The 27,317-nt window shown below is 42.7% G+C and overlaps 1 long non-coding RNA gene across 14 annotated transcripts; it reads right to left on the bottom strand.

The window, feature by feature from the left end:
- Positions 1 to 22,192: 22,192 nt before the first annotated feature.
- On the bottom strand, positions 22,193 to 26,839 carry LOC125509931. Of its 14 annotated transcripts, none has more exons than XR_007284358.1 (6): positions 26,231 to 26,835; positions 25,899 to 26,003; positions 24,452 to 24,888; positions 23,852 to 23,921; positions 22,769 to 23,571; positions 22,193 to 22,667 (listed from the first exon to the last, which is right to left on the bottom strand). It is a non-coding gene; the product is annotated as an uncharacterized LOC125509931 (long non-coding RNA). The 14 variants fall into 14 exon arrangements; XR_007284354.1 differs by having other exon boundaries at positions 24,502 to 24,888; XR_007284360.1 differs by adding an exon at positions 25,551 to 25,719 and having other exon boundaries at positions 22,769 to 24,888; positions 26,231 to 26,839.
- Between the last annotated feature and the right edge of the window lie 478 nt (positions 26,840 to 27,317).

Raw genomic sequence — 27,317 nt, 5'->3', positions numbered from 1 at the left:
TGCGCCAACAGGGGAGGAACTTCATGTATTGGGCTGCCCCTTTGCCTCCACTATATATAGGGGGAGAGGGAGGGCTGCGCCCCCACCTAGGGTTTCCTCCCTAGGGGTGGCGGCAGCCCTAGATCCCATCTAGGGTGGCGGCCACAAGGGGGAGAGGGGGAGGCGCACCTGAGGTGGGCCTTAGGGCCCATCTGCCCTAGGGTTTGCCCCCTCCCCTCTTGGAGGTGCCTTGGGCCTTGGTGGGAGGCGCCCCAGCCCACCTAGGGGCTGGTCCCTTCCCACTATTGGCCCATGTAGGCCTCCGGGGCTGGTGGCCCCACCTGGTGGACCCCCGGACCCCTCCGGTGGTCCCGGTACACTACCGGTGATGCCCGGAACACTTTCGGTGGCCAAAACCATACTTCCTATATATCAATATTTACCTCCGGACCATTCCGGAACTCCTCGTGACGTCCGGGATCTCATCCGGGACTCCGAACAACATTCGGTAACCGCGTACATACTTTCCCTATAACCCTAGCGTCATCGAACCTTAAGTGTATAGACCCTACGGGCTCGGGAGTCATGCAAACATGGCCGAGACAACTCTCCGGTAAGTAACCAACAGCGGGATCTGGATACCCATGTTGGACCACATGCTTCACGATGATCTCATCAGATCAACAACGATGTCAAGGACTTAATCAATCCCGTATACAATTCCCTTTGTCCAGCGGTATTGTACTTGCCCGAGATTCGATTGTCGGTATCCGATACCTTGTTCAATCTCGTTACCGGCAAGTCTCTTTACTCGTTCTGTAACACATCATCCCGTGATCAACTCCTTGGTCACATTGTGCACATTATGATGATGTCCTACCGAGTGGGCCTAGAGATACCTCTCCGTTTACACGGAGTGACAAATCCCAGTCTCGATTCGTGCCAACCCAACAGACACTTTCGGAGATACCTGTAGTGTACCTTTATAGCCACCCAGTTACGTTGTGATGTTTGGCACACCCAAAGCACTCCTACGGTATCCGGGAGTTGCACAATCTCATGGTCTAAGGAAATGATACTTGACATTAGAAAAGCTTTAGCAAACAAACTACACGATCTTGTGCTAGGCTTAGGATTGGGTCTTGTCCATCACATCATTCTCCTAATGATGTGATCCCGTTATCAACGACATCCAATGTCCATGGTCAGGAAACCGTAACCATCTATTAATCAACGAGCTAGTCAACTAGAGGCTTACTAGGGACATGGTGTTGTCTATGTATCCACACATGTATCTGAGTTTCCTATCAATACAATTATAGCATGGATAATAAACGATTATCATGAACAAGGAAATATAATAATAACCAATTTATTATTGCCTCTAGGGCATATTTCCAACAGTCTCCCACTTGCACTAGATTCAATAATCTAGTTCACATCGCCATGTGATCAACACTCACAGGTCACATCACCATGTGACCAACATCCAAGAGTCTACTAGACTCAATGATCTAGTTCACATCACTATGTGATAAACACTCAAAGAGTTTTGGGTTTGATCATGTTATGCTGTGAGAGAGGTTGTAGTCAACGGGTCTTGCCATATTCAGATCCCTATGTATTTTGCAAAACTTTATATCGTAGATGCTGCTACCACGTTCCACTTGGAGCTATTCCAAATTATTGCTCCATTATACGTATCCGGTATCTCTACTCAGAGCTATCCGGATAGGTGTTAAGCTTGCATCGACGTAACTCTTTATGTCGAACTCTTTATCACCTCCATAACCGAGAAACATTTCCTTATTCCTCTAAGGATAATTTTGACCGCTATCTGGTGATCCAGTCCTAGATCACCTTTGTACCCTCTTGCCAGACATGTGGCAAGGCACACATCAGGTGCGGTACTTCAGCATGGCATACCGTATAGAGCCTATGACAAAAGCATAGGGGACGACCTTCATCCTTCCTCTTTCTTCTGCCGTGGTCAAGCTTTGAGTCTTACTCAACTTCACACCTTACAACTCAGGTCAGAACCCCTTCTTTGACTGATCTACTTTGAACTCCTTCAAAAACATGTCAAGGTGTGCGTTCTTTGAAAGTATCATCAGGCGTCTTGATCTATCTCTATAGATCTTGATGCCCAATATGTAAGCAGCTTTATCCAGGTCTTCCTTTGAAAAACACTCTTCAAACAACCGTTTATGCTTTCCAGAAATTCTACATTATTTCGGATCAACAATATGTCGTCCACATATACTTATCAGAAATGTTGCAGTGCTCCCACTCACTTTCTTGTAAATACAAGTTTCTAGCAAACATTGTATAAACCTAAAAGCTTTGATCACTCCATCAAAGCATATATTCCGACTCCGAGATGCTTGCTCTAGTCCATAGAAGGATTGCTGGAGCCAGCATACCTTTTAGCATCCTTAGGATCGACAAAACCTTTTATTGTATCACATACAACTTTTCTTACGAAAACTGGTAAGAAAACTTGTTTTGACATCCATCTGTAAGATTTCATAATCGAAAAATACAGCTAATGCTATCATGATTCCGACGGACTTAAGCATCGCTACGGGTGAGAAATTCTCATCGTGGTCAACTCCTTGAACTTGTGAAAAGTTTCTTTCCCACAAGTCAAGCTTCATAGACGGTAACATTACCGCCCACGTCCGTCTTCTTCTCAAAGATCCATTTATCTCAATGGCTTGCCGATCAACGGGCAAGTCCACCAGAGTCCATACTTTGTTCTGATACATGGATCCTATCTTGGATTTCATGGCTTCTAACCATTTGTCGGAATATCTGGCCCACCATCGCTTCTCCATAGCTCGTAGGTTCACTGTTGTCTAACAACATGATATCTAAGACAGGATTACCGTACCACTTAGGAGTAGTACATATCCTTGTCGACCTACGAGGTTCGATAGCAACTTGATCCGAAGCTTCATGATCACTATCATTAACTTCCTATTCAATAGACGTAGGCGCCACAGAAAACATCTTTCTGTGTTGCATCACTCTCTGGTTGAAGTAAAGGTTCGACAACCTCATCAAGTTCTATCTTCCTCCCACTCAATTCTTTCAAGAGAAACTCCTTCTCGAGAAAGGACCCGTTCTTAGCGACAAACAATTTGCCCTCGGATCTGAGATAGAAGGTATACCCAACTGTCACCCTTGGGTATCCTATGAAGATGTGTTTGTCCACTTTGGGTTCGAGCTTCTCCGGCTGAAGCCTTAAGCATCGCAGCCCCAAACATTAAGAAACGACAACTTTGGTTTCTTGCCAAACCAATGTTCTTATGACATCGTCTCAACGGACTTAGATGGTGTCCTATATAAAGTGAATGCAGCTGTCTCTAACGCATAACCTCAAAATGAAAACGGTAGATTGATAAGAGACATCATAGATCGCACCATATCTCATAAGGTTTGACTACGACGTCCGGACACACCATAACCCAGTGGTGTTCTAGGTGGCTTCAACTGTGAAACAATTTCACAATGTCTTAAGTGATTGCCAAACTCATAACTCATAAATTCTCATCGATCAGATCATAGGAATTTGATCTTCTTGTCATGATGGTTCTTAACTTCACTCTGAAATTTCTTGAACCTTTCAAACGTTTCAGACTTGTGCTTCATTAAGTAAATATACCTATATCTACCCAAATCGTCAGTGAAGATGAGAAAATAGCGATATCCACCGCACGCTTCAATTCTCATTGGATCACACGCATCAGCATGCATGATTTCCAACAAGTCACTTGCCCGTTTCATTGTACCTGAAAACGGGGTCTTAGTCATCCTACCCATGAGGCATGGCTCGCATGTGTCAAGTGATTCAAAATCAAGTGACTCCAAACATCCATCGACATGGAGTTTCTTCATGCATCTTACGCCAATATGACCTAAGCGGCAGTGCCATGAGAAAGTGGTACTATCATTATTAACTCTACATCTTTTGGCGTGAACATGTGTATTACCACGACCGAGATTCAATGAACCATTCACATAGGGTGCATGACCATGAAAGGTATTATTCATGTAAACAGAATAACCAGTATTCTCTAACTTAAATGAATAACCGTATTGCAATGAACATGATCTAATCATATTCATGCTCAACGTAGACACCTGATAACATTTATCTAGGTTCAATATTAATCCCGAAGGCAGATGGAGCGTGCGATGGTGATCTCATCAACTTTGGAAACACTTCCAACACACATCGTCACCTCGCCCTTAGCCAGTCTCCGTTTAGTCCGTAGCTTTTGCTTCAAGTCACCAATAATAGCAACTGAACCGGTATCCAATACCCAGGTGCTACCAGGAGTACTAGTGAGGTACACACTAATAACACGTATATACTTTGTTGAAGTTGCCAGCCTTCTTATCTACCATGCATTTGGGGTAATTCCGCTACCAGTGACCGTTCCCCTTGCAATAGAAGCACTCAGTCTCGGGTTTGGGTTCAACCTTGGGTTCCTTCACTGGAGCGGCAACTGGTTTGTCATCCATGAAGTTTCCCTTCTAGCCCTTGCCCTTCTTGAAACCAGTGGTCTTGTTAAACCGTCAACACTTGATGCTCCTTCTTGATTTCTACCTTTTGCGGTCTTAAGCACCGCGAACAGCTCCGGGATCAACTCCATCCCTTGCATGTCATAGTTCATCACGAAGATCTAGTAGCTTAGTGATAGTGGCTAGAGAAATCTATCAATCACTATCTTATCTGGAAGTTTAACTCCCACTTGATTTAAGTGATTGTAGCACCCAGACATTCTGAGCACATGCTCATTAGCTGAGCTATTCTCCTCCATCTTGTTGGCAAAAGAACTTGTCACAGGTCTCACACCTCTCAACACGGGCATGATCCTGAAATCCCAATTTCAGCTCTTGGAACATATGTTCTATGGCGTTCAAAACGTCATTGGAATCCCGATTCTAAGCCGTAAAGTATGGTGCACTAAACTATCATGTAGTCATTAGGATGTGTCTGTCAGGTGTTCACAACATCCACAGACGACGTTGTAGGGGTTTGCACATCGAGCGGTGCATCAAAGACGTAAGCCTTCTGTGTAGCAGTGAGGACACTCCTCGGACTACGGACCTAGTCCGCATCATTGCTTACAATATCTTTCAACTTAATCTTTCTCTAGGAACGTATTGAAACAGGGAGCTACAACATGAGCTATTTATCTACAACATATTTGCAAAGACAATTTAGACTATGTTCATGATAATTGGGTTAATCTAATCAAATTATTTAATGAACTCCCACTCAGATAGACATCCCTCTAGTCATCTAAGTGAAACATGATCCGAGTCAACTAGGCCGTGTCTGATCATCACGTGAGACAGACTAGTCAACATCGGTGAACATCTTCATGTTGATCGTATCTTCTATACGACTCATGCTCGACCTTTCGGTCTTCCGTGTTCCGAGGCCATGTCTGTACATGCTAGGCTCGTCAAGTCAACCTAAGTGTATTGCGTGTGTAAATCTGGCTTACACCCGTTGTATTCGAACGTTAGAATCTATCACACCCGATCATCATGTGGTGCTTCGAAACGACGAACCTTCGCAATGGTGCACAGTTAGGGGGAACACTTTTCTTGAAATTTTAGTGAGGGATCATCTTATTTAAGCTACTGTCGTTCTAAGCAAATAAGATGTAAAACATGATAAACATCACATGCAATCAAATAGTGACATGATATGGCCAATATCATTTTTGTTCCTTTTGATCTCCATCTTCGGGGCTCCATGATCATCGTTGTCACCGGCATGACACCATGATCTCCATCATCATGATCTCCATCATCGTGTCTTCTTGAAGTTGTCTCGTCATCTATTACTTCTACTACTATGGCTAATGCTTTAGCAATAAAGTAAAGTAATTACATGACGTTTATGTTGACACGCAGGTCATAAATAAATTAAGACAACTCCTATGGCTCCTGCCGGTTTTCATACTCATCGACATGCAAGTCGTGATTCCTATTACAAGAACATGATCAATCTCATACATCACATATATCATTCATCACATCCTTTTGTCCATATCACATCACAAGGCTCATGCTGCAAAAACAAGTTAGGCGTCCACTAATTATTGTTGCAAGTTTTTACGTGGCTGCTATAGGTTTCTAGCAACGTTTCTTACCTACGCCAAAACCACAACGTGATATGCCAATTTCTATTTACCCTTCATAAGGACCCTTTTCATCGAATCCGATCCGACTAAAGTGGGAGAGACAGACACCCGCTAGCCACCTTATGCAACTAGTGCATGTCAGTCGGTGGAACCAGTCTCACGTAAGAGTACGTGTAAGGTCGGTCCAGGCCACTTCATCCCACGATGTCGCCGAATCAAGATAAGACTAGTAACGGCAAGTAAATTGACAAAATCGACGCCCACAACTGCTTTGTGTTCTACTCGTGCATAGAAACTACGCATAGACCTAGCTCATGATGCCACTGTTGGGGAACGTAGTAGAAATTTAAAATTTTCTACGCATCACCAAGATCAATCTATGGAGTAATCTAGCAACGAGGGGAGGGGGAGTGCATCTACATACCCTTGTAGATCGCTAAGCGGAAGCGTTCAAGTGAACGGGGTTGATGGAGTCGTACTCGTCGTGATCCAAATCACCGATGATCCTAGTGCCGAACGGACGGCACCTCCGCGTTCAACACACGTACAACCCGGTGACGTCTCCTACGCCTTGATCTAGCAAGGGGAGAAGGAGAGGTTGGGGAAGACTCCATCCAGCAGTAGCACGACGGCGTGGTGGTGGTGGAGGAGCGCGGGACTCCAGCAGGGCTTCGCCAAGCACTACGAGAGACGAGGAGGGAGAGGGGTAGGGCTGCGCCAACAGGGGAGGAACTTCATGTATTGGGCTGCCCCTTTGCCTCCACTATATATAGGGGGAGAGGGAGGGCTGCGCCCCCACCTAGGGTTTCCTCCCTAGGGGTGGCGGCAGCCCTAGATCCCATCTAGGGTAGCGGCCACAAGGGGGAGAGGGGGAGGCGCACCTGAGGTGGGCCTTAGGGCCCATCTGCCCTAGGGTTTGCCCCCCTCCCCTCTTGGAGGCGCCTTGGGCCTTGGTGGGAGGCGCCCCAGCCCACCTAGGGGCTGGTCCCTTCCCACTATTGGCCCATGTAGGCCTCCCGGGCTGGTGGCCCCACCTGGTGGACCCCCGGACCCCTCCGGTGGTCCCGGTACACTACCGGTGATGCCCGGAACACTTCCGGTGGCCAAAACCATACTTCCTATATAATCAATCTTTACCTCCGGACCATTCCGGAACTCCTCGTGATGTCCGGGATCTCATCCGGGACTCCGAACAACATTCGGTAACCGCATACATACTTTCCCTATAACCCTAGCGTCATCGAACCTTAAGTGTGTAGACCCTACGGGCTCGGGAGTCATGCAGACATGGCCGAGACAACTCTCCGGTAAATAACCAACAACGGGATCTGGATACCCATGTTGGCCCACATGCTCCACGATGATCTCATCGATGAACCACGATGTCAAGGACTTAATCAATCCCGTATACAATTCCCTTTGTCCAGCGGTATTGTACTTGCCCGAGATTCGATCGTCGGTATCCGATACCTTGTTCAATCTCGTTACCGGCAAGTCTCTTTACTCATTCCGTAACACATCATCCCGTGATCAACTCCTTGGTCACATTGTGCACATTATGATGATGCCCTACCGAGTGGGCCCAGAGATACCTCTCCGTTTACACGGAGTGACAAATCCCAGTCTCGATTCGTGGTAACCCAACAGACACTTTCGGAGATACCTGTAGTGTACCTTTATAGCCACCCAGTTACATTGGGACGTTTGGCACACCCAAAGCACTCCTACGGTATCCGGGAGTTGCACAATCTCATGGTCTAAGGAAATGATACTTGACATTAGAAAAGCTTTAGCAAACGAACTACATGATCTTGTGCTAGGCTTAGGATTGGGTCTTGTCCATCACATCATTCTCCTAATGATGTGATCCCGTTATCAACGACATCCAATGTCCATGGTTAGGAAACCATAACCATCTATTGATTAATGAGCTAGTCAACTAGAGGCTTACTAGGGACATGGTGTTGTCTATGTATCCACACATGTATCTGAGTTTCCTATCAATACAATTATAGCATGGATAATAAACGATTATCATGAACAAGGAAATATAATAATAACCAATTTATTATTGCCTCTAGGGCATATTTCCAACACCCCCCCTAGGGCGCGCCCCCTACCTCGTGGGCCCCCTGGTGGCTCTCCGACGTCCATCTTCTCCTATATGAAGTCTTTCGATGAGAAAAAATAAGAAGAAACTTTTCGGGACGAGACTCCGCCGCCACGAGGCGGAACCTTGGCGGATCCAATCTAGAGCTCCGGCAGAGCTGTTCTGCCGGGGATACTTCCCTCCAGGAGGGGGAAATCATCACCATCGTCATCACCAACGCTCCTCTCATCGGGAGAGGGCATTCTCCATCAACATCTTCACCAGCACCATCTCATCTCCAAACCCTAGTTCATCTCTTGTATCCAATTCTTGTCTCAAAGTCCGGGATTGGTGCTAGTAGGTTGCTAGTAGTGTTGATTACTCCTTGTAGTTGATGCTAGTTGGTTTATTTGGTGGAAGATCATATGTTCAGATTCTATATGCATATTATTACCCCTCTGATTATGAACATGAATATGCTTTGTGAGTAATTATGTTTGTTCCTGAGGACAAGGGAGAAGTCTTGCTATTAGTAGTCATGTGAATTTGGTATTCGTTTGATATTTTGATAAGATGTATGTTGTCTAGCCTCTAGTGGTGTTATGTGAACGTCGACTACATAACACTTCACCATTATTTGGGCCTAGAGGAAGGCATTGGGAAGTAATAAATATATGATGGGTTGCTAGCGTGACAGAAGCTTAAACCCTAGTTATGCGTTGCTTTGTAAGGGGCTGATTTGGATCCATATATTTCATGCTATGGTTAGGTTTACCTTAATACTTTTGTTGTAGTTGCGGATGCTTGCAATAGAGGTTAATCATAAGTGGGATGTTTGTTCAAGTAAGAACAGCACCCAAGCACCGGTCCACCCACATATCAAATTATCAAAGTATCGAACGCGAATCATATGAACGTGATGAAAACTAGCTTGACGATATTCCCATGTGTCCTCGGGAGCGCTTTTCCTATTATAAGAGTTTGTTCCGGCTTGTCCTTTTCTACAAAAGGATTGGGCCACCTTGCTGCACTTTATTTACTTTTGTTACTTGTTGCTCGTTACAATCTATCTTATCACAAAACTATCTGTTACCACTTATTTCAGTACTTGCAAAGAATACCTTGCTGAAAACCGCTTATCATTTCCTTCTGATCCTCGTTGGGTTCGACACTCTTACTTATCGAAAGGACTACGATAGATACCCTATACTTGTGGGTCATCATGCTGAAAACTTGAATGCTGGCTTAACATAGTTACAACAACAAGAGCAAACAGAGTTTGTAAAAGTGTTTCTTTCTTTCTTTCAGTTTGTCAACTGAATTGCTTGAGGACAAGCAAGGGTTTAAGCTTGGGGGAGTTGATACGTCTCCGTCGTATCTACTTTTCCAAACACTTTTGCCCTTGTTTTGGACTCTAACTTGTATGATTTGAATGGAACTAACCCGGACTGACGTTGTTTTCAGCAGAATTGCCATGGTGTTGTTTTATGTGCAAAAAACAAATATTCTCGGAATGACCTGAAACTCCACGGAACATCTTAGAAAAAATAAAAAAAATCCTCGCCAAAGATGAAGACCAGGGGGCCCACACCCTTCTCATGAGGGTGGGCCCCCCCCCTAGGGCGCGCCCCCTACCTCGTGGGCCCCCTAGATGCCGTCCGACGCCAACTCCAACTCTATATATTTGCTTTCGGAGAGAAAAAAATCAGAGAGAAGAAATCGTCGCGTTTTACGATATGGAGCCGCCGCCAAGCCCTAAAACCTCTCGGGAGGGCTGATCTGGAGTCCGTTCGGGGCTCCGGAGAGGGGGATTCGCTGCCGTCATCATCATCAACCATCCTCCATCACCAATTTCATGATGCTCACCGCCGTGCGTGAGTAATTCCATCGTAGGCTTGCTGGACGGTGATGGGTTGGATGAGATTTATCATGTAATCGAGTTAGTTTTGTTAGGGTTCGATCCCTAGTATCCACTATGTTCTGAGATTGATGTTGCTATGACTTTGTTATGCTTAATGCTTGCCAGTAGGGCTCGAGTGCCATGATTTCAGATCTGGACCTATTATGTTTTCATGAATATATGTGAGTTCTTGATCCTATCTTGCAAGTCTATAGTCACCTACTATGTGTTATGATCCGGCAACCCCGAAGTGACAATAATCGGGACCACTCCCGGTGATGACCATAGTTTGAGGAGTTCATGTATTCACTATGTTCTAATGCTTTGTTCCGGCTCTCTATTAAAAGGAGGCCTTAATATCCCTTAGTTTCCAATAGGACCCCGCTGCCACGGGAGGGTAGGACAAAAGATGTCATGCAAGTTCTTTTCCATAAGCACGTATGACTATATATGGAATACATGCCTACATTACATTGATGAATTGAAGCTAGTTCTGTGTCACCGTAGGTTATGACTGTTACATGATGAACCGCATCCGGCATAATTATCCATCACTGATCTGGTGCCTACGAGTTTTCCATATACTGGTTTATGCTTATTTACTTTCCCGCTACTACTGTTACAATCACTACAAAATACCAAAAATATTACTTTTGCTGTCTTTACTTTTGTTGCTGCTACCACCACTGTCATATTACTTTGCTACTAAACACTTTGCTACAGATACTAAGTTTCCAGGTGTGGTTGAATTGACAACTCAGCTGCTAATACTTGAGAATATTATTTGGCTCCCCTTGTGTCGAATCAATAAATTTGGGTTGAATACTCTACCCTCGAAAGCTGTTGCGATCCCCTATACTTGTGGGTTATCAAGAGCATAGCCAGACTATATGATTTTGTAGGGATAACTTTCTTTGGCCATGTTATTTTGAGAAGACATGATTGCTTTATTTAGTATGCTTGAAGTATTATTATTTTTATGTCAATATGAACTTTTATCTTGAATCTTTCGGATCTGAATATTCATACCACAATTAAGAAGAATTACATTAAAATTATGCCAAGTAGCACTCCGCATAAAAAAATCTGTTTTTATCATTTACCTACTCGAGGACGAGCAGGAATTAAGCTTGGGGATGCTTGATACGTCTCCAACGTATCTATAATTTTTGATTGCTCCATGCTATATTATCTACTATTTTGGACATTATTGGGCTTTATTATCCACTTTTATGTTATTTTTGGGACTAACCTACTAACCGGAGGCCCAGCCCAGAATTGCTGTTTTTTTGCCTATTTTAGGGTTTTGAAGAGAAGGAATATCAAACAGAGTCCAAACGGAATGAAACCTTCGGGAACGTGATTTTCTCGCCGAACAAGACCCAGAGGACTTGGACCCTACGTTAAGAAACAAAAGAGGAGGCCACGAGGTAGGGGGCGCGCCTACCCCCCCCCCCCCCCCGCCCCCCCCCCCCCCCCCCCCCCCGGCGCGCCCTCCACCCTCGTGGGCCCCCTGTTGCTCCACCGACGTACTACTTCCTCCTACATATACGTACGTACCCCCAAACGATCAGATATGGAGCCAAAACCCTAATTCCACCGCCGTAACTTTCTGTATCCACGAGATCCCATCTTGGGGCCTGTTCCGGAGCTCCGTCGGAGGGGGCATCGATCACGGAGGGCTTCTACATCATCACCATAGCCCCTCCGATGAAGTGTGAGTAGTTCACCTCAGACCTACGGGTCCATAGTTATTAGCTAGATGGCTTCTTCTCTCTTTTTGGATCTCAATACAATGTTCTCCCCCTCTCTTGTGGAGAACTATTCGATGTAATCTTCTTTTTGCGGTGTGTTTGTTGAGACCGATGAATTGTGGGTTTATGATCAAGTCTATCTATAAACAATATTTGAATCTTCTCTGAATTCTTTTATGTATGATTGGTTATCTTTGCAAGTCTCTTTGGATTATCAGTTTGGTTTGGCCTACTAGATTGATCTTTCTTGCAATGGGAGAAGTGCTTAGCTTTGGGTTCAATCTTGCGGTGTCCTTTCCTAGTGAAAGTAGGGGCAGAAAGGCACGTACTGTATTGTTGCCATCGAGGATAACAAGATGGAGTTTTCATCCTATTGCATGAGTTTATCCCTCTACATCATGTCATCTTGCTTAAGGTGTTACTCGGTTTTCATAACTTAATACTCTAGATGCATGCTGGATAGCGGTCGATGAGTGGAGTAATAGTAGTAGATGCGGGCAGGAGTCGGTCTACTTGTCTCGGAAGTGATGCCTATATACATGATCATACCTAGATATTCTCATAACTATGCTCAATTCTGTCAATTGCTCAACAGTAATTCGTTCACCCACCGTAGAATACTTATGCTCTTGAGAGAAGCCACTAGTGAAACCTATGGCCCCCGGGTCTATCTTCATCATATTAATCTTACAATACTTAGTTATTTCCTTTTCTATTTACTTTGCTTTTATTTTACTTTGCATCTTTATCATAAAAATACCAAAAATATTATCTTATCAGATCTCACTCTCGTAAGTGGCCGTGTAGGGATTGACAACCCCTTATCGCGTTGGTTGCGAGGATTTATTTGTTTTGTGCAGGTATGAGGGAATCGCGCATAGCCTCCTAATGGATTGATACCTTGGTTCTCAAAAACTGAGGGAAATACTTATGCTACTTTGCTGCATCATCCCTTCCTCTTCAGGGAAAACCAACAAAGTGCTCAAGAGGTAGCAATCGGCAACTGGCAGGAGCCATATGGTTGTCGCTTTATTGTATGCAATGCAATCGCCCTGTAATTGCTTTACTTTATCACTAAGCGGTAGCGATAGTCGTAGAAGCAATAGTTGGCGAGACGACAACGATGCTACGATGGAGATCAAGGTGCCGCGCCGATGACGATGGTGATCATGACGGTGCTTTGGAGATGGAGATCACAAGCACAAGATGATGATGGCCATATCATATCACTTATATTGATTGCATGTGATGTTTATCGTTTATGCATTTTATTTTGCTTTGATTGATGGTAGCATTATAAGATGTTCTCTCACCAAATTTCAAGATAAAAGTGTTCTCCCTGAGTATGCACCGTTGCGAAAGTTCATCGTGTCGAGACACCACGTGATGATCGGGTGTGATAAGCTCTACGTTCATCTACAACGGGTGCAAGCCAGTTTTGCACACACAGAATACTCGGGTTAAACTTGAAGAGCCTAGCATATGCGGATATGGCCTCGGAACACTGAGACCGAAAGGTCGAGCGTGAATCATATAGTAGATATGATCAACATAGTGATGTTCACCATTGAAAACTACTTCATCTCACGTGATGATCGAACATGGTTTAGTTGATTTGGATCACGTGATCACTTAGATGATTAGAGGGATGTCTATCTAAGTGGGAGTTCTTAAGTAATATGATTAATTGAACTTAATTTAATCATGAACTTAGTACCTGATACTATTTTTCATGTCTATGTTGATTGTAGATAGATGGCCCGTGTTGTTGTTCCGTTGAATTTTAATGTGTTCCTTGAGAAAGCAAAGTTGACATATGATGGTAGAAATTACACGGACTGGGTCCGTAACTTGAGGATTATCCTCATTGCTGCATAGAAGAATTACGTCCTGGAAGCACCACTGGGTGCTAGGTCTGCTACAGATGCTGTTGATGACGTTAAGAACGTCTGGTAGAGTAAAGTTGATGACTACTCGATAGTTCAGTGTGCCATGCTTTACGGCTTAGAACCGGGACTACAACGATGTTTTGAACGTCATGGAGCATATGAGATGTTCCAGGAGTTGAAGTTAATATTTCAAGCAAATGCCCGGATTGAGAGATATGAAGTCTCCAATAAGTTCTATAGCCGCAAGATGGAGGAGAATAGTTCTTCAGTGAACATATACTCAAAATGTCTAGGTATCATAATCACTTGACTCAACTGGGAGTTAATCTTCTTGTTGATAGTGTCATTGACAGAGTTCTTCAATCACTGCCACCAAGCTACAAAAGCTTTGTGATGAACTATAATATGCAAGGGATGAACAAGACAATTCCCGAGCTCTTCGCAATGCTAAAGGCCGCGGAGGTAGAAATCAAGAAGGAGCATCAAGTGTTGATGGTCAACAAGACCACCAATTTCAAGAAAAAGGGCAAAGGGAAGAAGAAGGGGAACTTCAAGAAGAACAGAAAACAAGTTGCAACTCAGGAGAAGAAACCCAAGTCTGGACCTAAGCCTGAGACTGAGTGCTTCTACAGCAAACAAACTGGTCACTGGAAGCGGAACTGCCCCAAGTATTTGGCGGATAAGAAGGATGGCAAGGTGAACAAAGGTATATGTGATATACATGTTATTGATGTGTACCATACCAGAGCTCGCAGTGGCACCTGGGTATTTGATACTGGTTCTGTTGCTAATATTTTCAACTCGAAACAGGGACTACGGATTAAGCGAAGACTAGCTAAGGACGAGGTGACAATGCGCGTGGAAAATGGTTCCAAAGTCGATGTGATCGCCGTCGGCACGCTACCTCTACATCTACCTTCGGGATTAGTTTTAGACCTAAATAATTGTTATTTGGTGCCAGCGTTAAGCATGAACATTATATCTGGATCTTGTTTGATGCGAGACGGTTATTCATTTAAATATGAGAATAATGGTTGTTCTATTTATATGAGTAATATCTTTTATGGTCATGCACCCTTGAAGAGTGGTCTATTTTTGTTGAATCTCAATAGTAGTCTCAGTGGTGATACACATATTCATAATGTTGAAGCCAAAAGATGCAGAGTTGATAATGATAGTGCAACTTATTTGTGGCACTGCCGTTTGGGTCATATTGGTATAAAGCGCATGAAGAAACTCCATACTGATGGACTTTTGGAATCACTTGATTATGAATCACTTGGTACTTGCGAACCATGCCTTATGGGCAAGATGACTAAAACGCCGTTCTCAAGAACTATGGAGCGAGCAACAGATTTGTTGAAAATCATACATACTGATGTATGTGGTCTGATGAATATTGAGGCTCACAGCGGGTATCGTTATTTTCTCACCTTCACAGATGATTTGAGCAGATATGGGTATATCTACTTAATGAAACATAAGTCTGAAACATTTGAAAAGTTCAAAGAATTTCAGAGTGAAGTGGAAAATCATCATAACAAGAAAATAAAGTTTCTACAATCTGATCGTGGAGGAGAATATTTGAGTTACGAGTTTGGTCTACATTTGAAACAATGCGGAATAGTTTCGCAACTCACGCCACCCGGAACACCACAGCATAATGGTGTGTCCGAACGTCGTAATCGTACTTTACTAAATATGGTGCGATCTATGATGTCTCTTACTAATTTACCGCTATCGTTTTGGGGTTATACTTTAGAGACGGCTGCATTCACATTAAATAGGGCACCATCAAAATCCGTTGAGACGACGCCTTATGAACTATGGTTTGGCAAGAAACCAAAGTTGTCGTTTCTTAAAGTTTGGGGCTGCGATGCTTATGTGAAAAAGCTTCAACCTGATAAGCTCGAACCTAAATCGAAGAAATGTGTCTTCATAGGATACCCAAAGGAAACTGTTGGGTACACCTTTGATACGTCTCCATCGTATCTACTTTTCCAAACACTTTTGCCCTTGTTTTGGACTCTAACTTGCATGATTTGAATGGAACTAACCCGAACTGACGCTGTTCTCAGCAGAATTGCCATGGTGGTATTTATGTGCAGAAACAAAAGTTCTCGGAATGACCTGAAACTCCAGGGAGCATATTTTTGGAAATAATAAAAAATACTGGCAAAAGATCAAGGCCAGGGGGCCCACACCCTAGCCACGAAGGTGGGGGCGCGCCTGCCCCCCTAGGCGCGCCCCCTACCTCATGGGCCCCCTGGAGATCCTCCGACCTCAACTCCAACTCTATATATTCGTGTTCCGAGAGGGAAAAAATAAGGGAGAAGGATTCATCGCGTTTTACGATTCGGAGCCGCCGCCAAGCCCTAAAACCTCTCGGGAGGGCTGATCTGGAGTCCGTTCGGGGCTTCGGAGAGGGGAATTCGTCGCCATCGTCATCATCAACCATCCTCCATCACCAATTTCATGATGCTCACCGCCGTGCGTGAGTAATTCCATCGTAGGCTTGCTGGACGGTGATGGATTGGATGAGATTTATCATGTAATCGAGTTAGTTTTGTTAGGGTTTGATCCCTAGTATCCAATATGTTATGAGATTGATGTTGCTATGACTTTGCTATGCTTAATGCTTGTCACTAGGGCCCGAGTGCCATGATTTTAGATCTGGACCTATTATGTTTTCATGAATATATGTGAGTTCTTGATCCTATATTGCAAGTCTATAGTCACCTACTATGTGTTATGATCCGGCAACCCCGAAGTGACAATAATCGGGACCACTCCCGGTGATGACCGTAGTTTGAGGAGTTCATGTATTCACTATGTGTTAATGCTTTGGTCCGCTACTCTATTAAAAGGAGGCCTTAATATCCCTTAGTTTCCGCTAGGACCCCGCTGCCACGGGAGGGTAGGACAAAAGATGTCATGCAAGTTCTTTTCCATAAGCATGTATGACTATATTCGGAATACATGCCTACATTACATTGATGAATTGGAGCTAGTTCTGTGTCACCGTAGGTTATGACTGTTACATGATGAACCGCATCCGGCATAATTCTCTATCACCGATCCATTGCCTACGAGCTTTCCATATATTGTTCTTCGCTTATTTACTTCTCCGTTGCTATTGTTACAATCACTACAAAATACCAAAAACATTACTTTTGTTATCATTACCTTTTGCAACCGTTACCACTACTATCATATTACTTTGCTACTAAATACTTTGTTGCAGATATTAAGTTTCCAGGTGTGGTTGAATTGACAACTCAGCTGCTAATACTTGAGAATATTCTTTGGCTCCCCTATCTCGAATCAATAAATTTGGGCTGAATACTCTACCCTCGAAAATAGTTGCGATCCCCTATACTTGTGGGTTATCAAGACTATTTTCTGGCGCCGTTGCCGGGGAGCATAGCTCTATTCATTGAGTCACTTGGGATTTATATCTGCTTATCATTATGAAGAACTTGAAAGATCCAAGAACCAAGATTTATCCCTCAACTGCGAGGGGAGGTAAGGAACTGCCATCTAGCTCTGCACTTGATTCACCTTCCGTTTTGAGTAAGCTTGCGACACCTAAACCTGCTTCTGCTATTGATTCTGATATGTCACATGTTATTGACGATGCCACTTCTGCTATGCATGATACTTATGATGAAACTACTTCTATGCTTGATACTACTATGCCACTTGGTGAATTTCTTGCTGAACAACTTGCTAGGGCTAGAGAGAATGAAATTATTGAAACTGATAATATTGATGAAATGATGATGAAGACTCTCCCCCTAATAAATATGAATTGCCTGTTGTTCCTGAGGGTTATGTTATGGATGAAGAAGCTACTAGAGCTATTTAGCTTGCAATGATAGATATGATCTAAAGAGGTTATTAGCTAAATGGAAGCAGCAATCCCTTAATGCTACAATGAAACCTGACCCTGCTTTTGCTACTTCACCTATCTGTGTTACTGATAAGGATTATGAATTCTCTGTTGATCCTGATATAATTACTTTGGTTGAATCTGATCCTTTTTATGGCTATGAATCTGAAACTGTTGTGGCACATCTTACTAAATAAAATGATATAGCCTCCCTGTTCACTAATGATGAGAGAACTCACTACTTTTATATCCTTAAAATATTTCCGTTCTCATTAAAGGATGATGCTAAGATATGGTTTAATTCTCTTGATCCTGGTTATGTGCGTAGTCCCCAGGATATGATTTATTACTTCTCTGCTAAATATTTCCCTGCTCATAAGAAACAAGCTGCCTTAAGGGATATATATAATTTTGTGCAAATTGAAGAAGAGAGTCTCCCACAAGCTTGGGGGAGGCTTCTCCAATTACTTAATGCTTTGCCTGATCATCCTCTTAAGAAAAATGAAGTACTTGATATCTTTTATAATGGACTAACCGATGCTTCCAGAGACTACCTGGATAGTTGTGTTGGTTCTGTTTTCAGGGAAAGAACACCGGATGAAGCTGAAATTCTATTAAACAATATGTTGACTAATGAAAATAATTGGACACTTCCTGAGTCTATTCCTAAACCAACTCCGAAGAAGAGAGGTGTTCTATTTCTCAGTCATGAAGATATGCAAGAGGCAAAGAAATCCATGAAAGAAAAGGGTATTAAAGCTGAAGATGTTAAGAATTTACCTCCTATTGAAGAAATACATGGTCTTAATTTACCACCTGTCGAAGAAATGCATAATTTTAATCCATCTCCTATTGAAGAAATACATGGTCTTGATAACCCGACACAGGTAGTAAAGGTAAATTCTCTCTATAGATATGATAAAGCTGAAATCCCATTTACTAAGTTTGCTAGCCCATGCTTAGATGAGTTTGATAAATTTATGGTTAAGCAAGAAGATTTCAATGCTTATTTTGGTAGAGAATTAAAACGCAGTGCTGATATGCTTGAACACTTGGGTGATTATATGGCTAATGTCAAAGGTGAACTTAAACTTATTAGTAAACATGCTTATATGGTTACCACTCAAGTAGAACAAGTACTTAAAGTTCAAAATGATTTGCTCAATGAATTGAATAGTAAGAATAATGATTTTGTTGTTAGAGTGGCTACTAGAACTGGTAAAATGACTTAGGAACCTTTGTATCCTGAAGTCCACCCTCAGAGAATTGAGCAAGATTATCAGAGAAATAATATAGATGCACCTAGTCCTTCTAAAAGGAAGAAAATGAAGAATGATAGGACTTTGCATGCTTCCAGTGAACCTATTACTGAAACACCGGAGAATCCAAATGATATTTCTATTTCTGATGTTGAAACACAATCTGGTAATGAACCTGAAACTAGTGATAATGTTAATGATAATGTTCATGTTGATGCCCAACCTAGCAATGATAATGATATGGAAATTGAACCTGTTGTTGACCTTGATAACCCACAGTCAAAGAATCAACGTTATGATAAGAGAGACTTTGTTGCTAGGAAACATGGTAAAGAAAGAGAACCATGGGTTCAGAAACCCATGCCTTTTCCTTCCAAACCATCCAAGAAAAAGGATGATGAGGATTTTGAGCGCTTTGCTGAAATGATTAGACCTATCTTTTTGCGTATGCGATTAACTGATATGCTTAAAATGAATCCTTATGCTAAGTACATGAAAGAAATTTTCACTAATAAAAGAAAGATATCGGAAGCTGAAATTTCCACCATGCTTGCTAATTACACTTTTAAAGGTGGAATACCAAAGAAACTTGGAGGTCCAGGAGTACCCACTATACCATCTCCATTAAAAGAAACTATGTTAAAACTGCTTTATGTGATCTTGGAGCCGGTGTTAGTGTTATGCCTCTCTCTTTATATCATAGACTTGATTTGAATAAGTTGACACCTATTGAAATATCTTTGCAAATGGCTGATAAATCAACTGCTATACATGTCGGTATTTGTGAGGATGTGCCTATTGTGGTTGCAAACGTTACTATTTTAACGGACTTTGTTATTCTTGATATTCCCGAAGATGATAGTATGTCTATTGTTCTTGGAAGACCCTTTTTGAATACTGCAGGGGCTGTTATTGATTGCAACAAAGGCAATGTCACTTTTCATGTTAATGGTAATGAGCATACGGTACACTTTCCGAGGAAACAACCTCAAGTTCATAGTATCAATTCTATTGAAAAAATTCCATCGATTATTTTTGGAGGTTTTGAATTTCCTCTACCTACTATCAAGAAGAAATATGATATTCTAATTATTAGGGATGTGCATATCCCCGTTGAGGTAACTTAGTATTATTCGAAATTTCTTCGGTCCCATGTTATTCGAAATGAGTTTGTTAACAAGACCTGATCAACCTTGTTAATGGATTCCTTTTGATGATCATGAGATGGATGAAGTTAGAAAGCACAACTCTCTGTACCCTCTTTTTACTTTCTGTTATTTATATTAAATAAAATAAAAATAGTATTTTCTGTCTGTTATCTGAATTATCCGTGCAATATAAAAATACCCCGAAAATAAAAGTTCTCCAAATGCCCTGAAATTTAAATATGATTTTTTTGGAATATTTGAGAATATTTGGCACTGAGAACACGGCAGGGGGGGCATCCACCTGGCCACGAGGGTGGAGGGCACGCCCCCTTGCCTCGTGGGCCCACGGTGGCCCTCCTCCACTTATTCCTGCACCCACACACTCCTTCTTCCTCCCACAAACACCATTATCCAGCTCAAGAACGAGTTCTAGCTCATTTTGCTGCGATTTTCGATCTCCTTGTTCAAAGCACCTCTCACAAAACTGCTTTGGGGGATTGTTCCTTGGTATGTGACTCCTCCAATGGTCCAATTAGTTTTTATTCTAGTGCTTTATTCATTGCATATTTTTGCTGCTTAGGTGACCATGTTCTTGAGCTTGCATGTCAATTTTATGTGGTTCCAAGTAGTTTTGATGTATGATATAGGCTCTAGGCACTTGTAGGAGTAGTTGCTATCAATTTTGTTGAGTTTGGTTTACTTTTATTTGAAGTTACTAAAAAATTCAGAAATTTTTCAGACGAAGAAATATGTTTAGGAAAATGTACCAAGGTGGTTCTCCAAGGAAACAAGGACCCAGGCTTGCAATGTGTGATGTTGATGATGAGCCACCAAGGGACACTCCAGTGCGGCCTTGTGAATGGCCTTCAGAGGACTTCATGGATCGAGCAGGAATTAAGGAAGAATTTAACGCATATTTGCGTAATGCTGATCTTGTGAGCTTCGAGGCAGAAAAATGCCGTCAGTATCACTATCTCACTAGTTCCTTTGTGAGGAGGTTTGAATTTTTATCTTCATGTAATTATCAAACTGTCATGTTTGATCTTTATGAAAACTAGTTGACCCGTTGCGTCAAATGGCGCAGAGACCTGCTGAAGACATGTTGTCGATGAAAATAGTTTCATGCTGCGAGAACCTTCAACTAAATCATACTATTTTTTAAACATGTTTATTACGTTGTTAAATAATAGTCTGGGAAAAGGGGAGCTTTGCATAACATGAATATGGGCACTATGATGAGAGTAAAGTTGGCATGGTTGTATTTTTTTTAGCAAGTTTGAAAACATGGTTATCATGATGAGAAACCTGGCCATGCATATTTTCCTGCAAAAAAAAGGGAAAAGGATAAGAAACCTAAGGGAAAAACATGGTTTAGTTGATTTTGTTACGCCAAATGGCGCAGAGACCTGCTGATTCTATGTTAGCGATGAAAAGAAATACATGGTTCAGTTGATTTTGTTACGGGCAAACACACATGACAACAAATTTAATCTCTCTTAGTTGCAAACTTCACAAAAATCATAGAGTGGACACTAAATTAGCAGAGGCACGCTAAAGCCATGTCCGTGATGAAAAACAATTGCATGGTTTGATCCCCTTTAATAGGAAACACGATGGATTGTTATGCACAATGAGATGAATGGACACATTTTAACTTGATAGTATAGAGTCTCATTTAAAAAAATGTCTGGGCAAGCACGTGTGATAATAAATGAAATATACTTTAGCCCCATAAATGGTGTGTTGCTGTGTACAATGAGATGATATATACACATTCTTATTTGGTTGTATAAAGTCTAAGATGGTACAGAGACCCGTTGAATCCATGTGGACATTGAAAATAAAATCCGTAGTTTGTTGGTTTAGTTGTGGGCAAGCACATATGGCAACAATTGTAATCTCCTTCAAGAAATAAAACGGTGGCTTCTATCTACAATGAGACGTATATGCACATTTTAATTTGGTAGCAGAGTTGCACCCGAAACAAAATCCATGATTTAGTTGGCTTATTAGTTGTGGGAAGGCATATATTGAGCAAAATTAATTTCCTTTAATAGAATAAAAAATGGTGGCTTGTCGTCCCGATGATAAAAGACCACAGTGGGCAAGTACATATTATAATAAACATAATCTCCTTTAGTCGAAAAAATGGTGTCTTGTACACATTCTAATTTGGTGGTGTGAAGTCCCATTCAAAACCTCTGGCAGATTTACACATCGTCACAGTAATGTGACTTGATTAGTCTGTGTTGATTGATAATCTATGTTGTTTTAGGCTTCCACCACGGCTGAGCATGAGGGGAGCTCGCATGCAGTGGTGGAGCTACACTGTCAAAGGTGGGCGTGCCAGTACAAAGGAATCCACTATTTTTCTCTCACAGCTCAGCCTACTCTCAATCCTCCACTTCATTTGCTACCGGCGGGACGCCGTGGCCTCTTTTTGTAACACGTAGCACCGCTAGTGCTCGCATGGATGATCCCGTGAACATTAGCTCTGATGAAAGTGTGGACAGCAGCTCCGCTGAAGCCGTGGACACGATCTCTGATGAACATGTGGACACCAGCTATGATGAAGGCGTGGACACCAGCTCTGATAAAGGTGTTTTCAGCAATGCTAGACATCAGTTACGCACAGGAAGATAAATGTATCTACAACCACAAACAATGCACATGTAGAAAAGGAGAGCAAACCTTGAGGAGCAGAAACGAGATGCAGGTCTAGGAACAGAGCATTTCGTCTAACCTGCAAAACAAACACAGACAAAAAGGCAAGAACACAGGAACAACTATGCAAACATAAAGCACATCTATCTATCAGCGCATTAAAACATGTCTGAATGGCCATCCAATACATACAGAACAACAGGACAACATCACAATAATACCTTTAATCTAAGAGAATAATACTAAAGAAATGATTTGAAGGAGAATAGAGCTATAAAGTTTTTATTAATCGATGAGTAGCCTGGTTCTCTTCCCAATAATAAATATGCAGAAACTGAGGAAGATGGTCACCGATCAATTTGATATGCTATGCTTTCTGCCAAACTAAGAGATACAACCAGCCAATATATTTTTAGCTCCATTACACGAATCTGATTGTAAGCTAATCCATCATCAGCACACAAGGGAACAGCCCATGGTATATGCACACAGGGGGAGCAGCATACGCAAAACGCAACACTCATAAGAAATACAAAGAAAGAAGCTAAGGAGCAGTGCATTACCAGAAGGAAGAAGCACAACCAGGGCAGCAAGAGAAGAAAAAATGGTTGGATCACTGCGTAGCAGAGTAGGCTATAGATAATCAACAACCTGTGAACTGAGAGTAAATTCATAACATAGTGTTCCAAACGAGCTTCAGACAACAAAATTTACATTTTGAAAAGAAGAAACAATTTTACCTTTGCTAGGCTAAACAAAAAAGGAAGATCGTGATAATATTAGAACATCTAACTAACAGTGCCTTAATGTCTCCGAGCTCATGACACGATCTGTAGTGAGAAGGATCAACAATTTTCAGTTTGTTGACACATTAGAAAACTACATGGGAGTTGCACAACTCCAGCGCTAACTGAACAACAAATGTCAGTGTGCAAGCTTTAGCATATCCAGGTAAAGTTCTCAATGAACAGAGTTTGTGATGGACGATTCTTCAGTGAATTGCAAAATCAAGAATTCAAGGTGCAGTTCATCAGAGAACATAAGCAATAGCATTCCTTTTTGCATAAATAAAAAAAGAGGATCGAAACAATTAACAGAAGAAAGAACCACCTTTTGGTTGGCAAGCCTCCCCTTTCAGGGAATCCACCCTTGTTATGCAAGCCTTGTGGCATCTGTAACCCTGAAACCACACATAAACTCACCATCAGAAAACCGAACTTTCAAGCTTCCTAACATCCAGCAAAAGAATCAATCATGCAATCAAGATATGTAGGTAAACAAAAGAAAGAAAGCTTTTCACTACAAATCTCATCTAACTTTGTCATATTCTCTACTCTCCCTCATGTAGTCATGTTTATAGCATCAAAATTTGAGAACTATACCTTGGGCATAAAAAGGGCAGAATATAGTTCATGCATTATTGCATCAGCTTTAAGGTACGTCAATCAAACAAATCCCAAGCGTACGAATTGAACAAACTACTGACAGAAAACTGGAAGAACAAAGTAACATAAAAACACTTTGATTAAAAAATGTAGACCTACTGTAATCGGCACTCAAACGGTGCAAATATAAAATGATGCCAGCCACTGATTATTCATGAACCCAACCCATACAGATGACTAAAGTGCAGAAAACTGAGTGTCCAAACATGCAGAATTATTTGTTTGACCAACAACTCCCCTATTTCAGTTTATTTTGAGGCCATACCAGGTTCAGAATAATAGCAATGCTAGACAAGACGATAATGAGCTTCTGACCATGTTGTCGAGCAGCAAGTAGTCGGAGAAGGCGTGGTGGCCGCACTCGTGGGCGATCACCCAGATGTCGTTCATGACGCAGCCCTGCACGACCCAGTAGAGCGGACAGGCGCCCAGCTGTTGCATGCTCGGGAGTGCTGGGATCCAGACCAACGCGGCGTACAGGAGGGACGCGATGATGACAAGGTCATAGACCACATAGGAGAAGGACCTGATCACCGAGCACTGGAAGCGTGAGGCGGGATTGCCTTCTTGATCTGGGCCAGCGTGAATGCCGGCTTGTCCGTCGGCGCACGCTGGAAGATCTCACCGGCGCTAGCGCGGCCGAGCAGCTCCTGCTTCTCCCGCTCCTTCTCCATCATTCTGCCGCCGGCAGCCATGATGTCGCTGACAACAACAAAAAGCACTGGTGATCAGATAGTGTGGATGAAGGTATATATATAGTATATCATTCAAGAACGAACATATATTCTGCGTTGTGTGTGTATCTGTTTGTCAAATGAGGCTAAGCTAAACTTCAGTTCAGGTTCAGTCAAGTTTTAGACCCAATAAAAAAACGATAGGTTGGACTGGACCGGCTTTCATTCATGACAACACATGTCATTCAATAAGTTGTACTTGGATAGTTAACTGATTGCCAAGCTAAGTAAAAAAGAACTGAAACTGTAACTGATTGCCAAGCTAAGTAAAAAAGATCTGAAACTGTAATTCAAGACTTTTGATTTGAAATTCAACAAAAATGCAACTGATTCAACGCTGTAGGTCATATGTGTCACCAATGTAAAGAAGAGCTTGCAATCCGAGCCAATATAAAAGACATGCGTCATCCATAATGTTGCAAAACAAAAATCCTAAATTGGCTAGAAAATTCAGACTAAAAAGATCAACAAGTACAGAGAAAGGACTGATTTTGACAAGAAAAACTACTACTACAAGCTGCAAGAAAAACTACTACTACAATTTAATAATTGCACTATAAAAAGAGCTTATGTTTCACAGTAAAAACTACTGCTACAATATGTAGATCTTTAGCAACGCTTCCACCTCACATTTTATGCTTCCACAAATACCAGGGAAGCCATTTGATGCACCCATCTGCAGAAGCCCTGTAGCGTCCGCTTCATTTGGTACAAGGAGATATCTCTCTTAAAAGATCTTAATGACAACCTTCACAAATTTCTTCAAAACTTTTATGACCATACTCTCTGCAACTGCAATCTACGCTTATCAAATGTCTTGAGCATTTAAATTTAAAGTGGCAAAAAAGCAAAACACACCCTAAATCATCACGCATAAACTGGTTTGAATTATGGATGTGCCAAATAAGAGGTTTAGCTAAACACATTACTACAACACAGTAGTTCTAAAATTATTACACATGGAGTAAGCATGCTAACCTCTCCATCCTACATTCCAGGTATTTCTTCAAGAACATCCGACATTCAGGCTGAGCTCCTATTAATTTCAGGCAGGCAAGATAGTACTTCTTCTCCTGTTTGAACCTGCAAAAATGATTGTATGCATCCTAAGTGTATACAACATGATCTCTGAACACAATTTTATTCAAAGCATATGAAAAAATACTAATTGGACTAAGTGCTACAATCATCTTCTAAACCTAATCAAGGGAAACAACATGGAGCAAAAATCTCCAAATAACACACGGCCAAAGAGAAGCTATTTTTATGTAGTGTTGTACAAGTTCAGAGAGAGAGAGAGAGAAGCTCACCTCGGTGTGTGACATCAGATGCAATCGCTGACATGTGCGCAACCACCAAAGCTGCGACCGTAGTCTTGACCGCCCACACTCATCGGCTCGCCATCACCTCGCATCGACCGAGCCACCGCCTGGACCCCGGGATCTCCTCTTCCTCCTGCAGATCCGTGCCTGCTGTTTGCAGCACGAAGGGCGAGCCTCCTGGAGAGGCTGTGGCGGCCGCGAGGACGTGGGATGGAGACAGACGGCGTGTCGTAAGGGAGGACAAGGAAGAAAGGGAGGGGAACCGCAGGAGGATGGGGAGCTGGCCGTGGGACAAGACGAGCGAGGACGGGATTGGGTGCGGCGCACGCGGAGAAGATTTGGGCAGGGGCGGCGCGGATCTGGTGGATGGAGTAGCCCTCATCGCCCACCTCCCCTGTCCATTCATCCCGCCACCGAGCTCACAGGGGCGGCGAGGCTCCTGGGGGAGGCCGTGGCGAGGCAAGGAGGAGGGATGGAGGAGGCGGGAGAGGCTGTGGGGATCGAGGGGAAAGGGGGCTAGGGTTTGGGTGGTGGCTGGTGCGGGAGTGGGACGAGGCGAGGATGGATTGGCTGCCGGATGCGCGGTGCGGGGTGCGGATTGGCCAAAACCTCATGCACGCGGCCACCGTCAACCCAGCCAACAAGCGCGCGAGACGAGCCCACTCGTCATTGACCGGTCAAAACAACTGCGAGGTGAAAATCGTGTTTGACCATGAGGTGGAGATCTGACGGCCTAGACACGCCAGAAAACCAGATCCGACGGCTGACGAAGACCAATCGAGGGAGCCTTCTGGGAACGAGTTGGCTAGCCTCTGTATAGTTTTAAATTCTTACACTATAGATTTAGAGGACTTTTCCACGATGGGGTAGTGCTAGTGAACCTCGCAAATCTGAATTTAGAGATTTTCTTGATAGTATAGTTATGGGGGAATCTAGAGATATAGCACAAGCTACCATAGGGAGCATTCATTTTCCTGTTATACATTATTTTGCTCTCTTCATAGGTAGATGCATTAACGGTAAAGATGAAGCATGTCATATGTGTGTCCCTAACCTCAGTATTCTTAGGAGTGCT

This window comes from Triticum urartu, chromosome 1 (assembly GCF_003073215.2).
Source record: "Triticum urartu cultivar G1812 chromosome 1, Tu2.1, whole genome shotgun sequence".
In the NCBI taxonomy this organism is placed as follows: domain Eukaryota; kingdom Viridiplantae; phylum Streptophyta; class Magnoliopsida; order Poales; family Poaceae; genus Triticum; species Triticum urartu.
This window is presented reverse-complemented; position numbering and strand designations above follow the sequence as displayed.